The following is a 3,242-nucleotide window of genomic DNA, read 5'->3' as shown; positions in this document are numbered from 1 at the left end:
AGAGGGCATGGGAAAAAACTAAAATGGCCACTTATAGGAGAGATGTGAAAAATATAGCTTCCCTCATAGAAGGGTGGAAGCATGGAATAGTTTAGACGTGGAAGTGGTCAACGCAAGGAATATTCATGATTTTAAGAAAAAGCTGGACATTAATAGATATGGAGACGGGACAACACGAGCATAGCTCTTTTCCCGTATGTTACAATTAGGTAAATACAATTAGGTAAATACACACACACACACACACACACACACACACACACACACACACACACACACACACACACACACACACACACACACACACACACACACACACAGATGAGGAAAAGACCAAGTTTTTTTGGAGGCTGAGAAATGGGAGGCTAAAGAAGTGGTGGATAAAACAGACGGAATAGACATTACATGGAAGAATGAGACTAGGAATGGAATACAAGTGACTTACATGAATATAGATGGATTTCTGTCTAAGAGGCTAGAATGTATGGATTACCTAAGAAATAACGAACCGGACATAATGTGTGTTGTGGAAACAAAGCTAAGGCTCGAAATAAAGCTAGACTGGTTTGTTGTAAGACACTACAAAGTATGGAGATATGATAGAAAAAATAAAGGAGGTGGTGGTATAATGGTTTTACTAAGGAAGATCTGATAGTGAAGGAGGTGAACTATAGTAAGAGAAATGAGGAAGTGATAAGTATGCTTATAACAGATGGCAAGAGGGACATTTATACTATAACAGTATACATACCACCCAGAACCAATGCTTGGGAATATGAACAGTACCAAATGGTGATGAGAAATACTCTAGACAGAATGAAGCAAGAACTCATCAGAAAGGATAGAGTGATGATAGTCGGAGACTTTAATTGTAAAGAAATAGTGTGGGAAGACTACGAAGTGATGAACGGTGGTGAGTGGGCAGAGGAATTGTTAAAGGTAGCAACAAATAACTTGATGACACAGTGGGTGAGATCACCAACAAGGTGCAGGGGACAAGATGTTGCAGCAAGGTTGGATTTGGTATTTACCAGGGCATCTCTAAAAGAGGAAATTGAACATAAATGTCCCTTGGGAGAAGCAATCATGATGTCCTAAGCTTTGAGCTGGATACAGAATTAAGCATGAATAAGATTGTGGAACGCAGGAGGAAAAATTAAATTATTTCAGGGCAAATTATAACCATATAAGGAAGTTCTTTAATGAAATTGACTGGTCCGTGGTATACCAGGAAAGGGATATGCAATTAAAATTCGATAAATTTATGGATTTGTATAACTGCTGTGAAAAAGTGTGTGCCATATTACAGGAAGAGAACTTTAAATAATAAACAGTGGTTTAATAGAAATTGTGAAGAAGCAAAAAAAAAAAAAAAAACAAAGAAAAGGCATGGAAGAAACTTAAGAAAAACAGTGATGTATTATCAAGAGAAGTTTACAAAACAGCAAGGAATAGATATGTTGAAGTAAGGAGAACAGCACAGAAGGAATATGAACAGAGGGCGGTGGAAAACTGTGATAGTGACCCAAAAATGTTTTATAAATTCATAAATGGAAAATTAAATATAAGGGAGGCAATAGTAAAGGTAAAAAACGGGGAAGAATATATGAGGATGCTGGAGATATAGCTGAAATTTTGAACGACAACTTTTGCAAAGTGTTTACAAAGGAGGAGCATTTTATGGGAGGAAGACCTACGGAAATAAAGCAAATGCAGGACATCATGGTTACTAAGGAAGATGTAAGGAAAATTATAAGCAATCTGGATATTAATAAATCAATGGGGCCTGATGGCATATCTGGGAGGTTGCTAAATGAATGTAAGGATCAATTGTTGAACCCTGTATTTGATATTGTGGAAACCTCCATACGAACAGGATTAGTCCCGAAAGAGTGGAAAAGAGCTGACATTGTGCCTATATATAAGAATGGTAGTAGAATGGAACCGCTAAATTATAGACCAGTATCGTTGCCTAGTATATTGTGCAAGGTATGTGAAGAAGTAATTAAAGCTAAGTGGAGTGAGTATCTAGAAAGTGAAAACATTCTGAGTGAAAGACAGTTTGGTTTCAGAAAAGGAAGATCGTGCATATCCAATTTATTATGTTTTTATTCAAGAGTGACTGACATACTACAACATAGAGAGGGATGGGTGGATGCTATCTACCTGGACTTGAGAAAGGCCTTTTGATAAAGTACCACACAATAGACTGATGTGGAAACTAAAGAAGATTGGAGGAGTAAATGATAAACTAACAAAATGGATGGAAAATTACTTAATGGGAAGAGAAATGAGAACAGTGGTGAGAGGAAGGAAGTCCGAGTGGAAGAAGGTCACCAGTGGAGTTCCACAAGGGTCAGTGCTTGGTCCCATCATGTTTTTGATTTATGTTAATGATATGCCAGTAGGAATTGACAGTTAATGAACATGTTTGCGGACGATACTAAAATTATGAGGAGAGTAAGGAATGTGGAAGATTGTAACAAGTTACAGGAAGATCTTGATAAAATATATGAGTGGAGTAAGGAGTGGCAGATGGAATTTAATATAGACAAGACCCATGTTATGAAAATGTGAAGAAGTAGATACAGACCAAACTGGGATTACAGGCTGGGTGATGAGAAAATTAAAGAGACCAATGAGGAGAAAGACTTAGGAGTAACCGTGCAAAACACTTTGTCACCGGAGAAACACATTAACAAGATTTTTTGGAAAACATATAACATGCTTCAAAATATTGGCCTTGCGTTCCACTACCTAGATGAAGGAATGATGAAGAAGATATTATGTACCTTAATAGGACCCCAGTTAGAATATGCAGCTTGTGTCTGGTCACCGCATATGAAGAAAAATGTGAAGAAGGTAGAAAGGGTACAGAGGCTGGCAACAAGGATGGTACCAGGACTCAGGAGTTAGACTTTGAGGAAAGACTGAGGAAGCTGGGACTGACCACATTTGAAGAGAGAAGAATAAGAGGAGACATGATAACTATGTATAAATTGGTGAACAAGATTGACATACTGGACAGAGAGTTGATAAAGGTGACCACAAGTAATCAGCTCCAAGGACATGGAAAAAAGCTAATAAAAGACATCTGTCTAAATGACGTGAGAAAATAGTTTCCCGCATCGTAGCATTGATAAGTGGAATAAACTGAGCAGTGATGTCGTTGACGCGGTGTGTGTCAATCAGATGAAAGAGAGATATGACAGGAATGGACAAGGAGACAGGACACAGAGAGC

Source organism: Portunus trituberculatus, unplaced genomic scaffold, assembly GCF_017591435.1.
Source record: "Portunus trituberculatus isolate SZX2019 unplaced genomic scaffold, ASM1759143v1 PGA_scaffold_309__1_contigs__length_17852, whole genome shotgun sequence".
In the NCBI taxonomy this organism is placed as follows: domain Eukaryota; kingdom Metazoa; phylum Arthropoda; class Malacostraca; order Decapoda; family Portunidae; genus Portunus; species Portunus trituberculatus.
The sequence above is the reverse complement of the archived record's forward strand: the minus strand, read 5'-3'. Positions refer to the sequence as shown.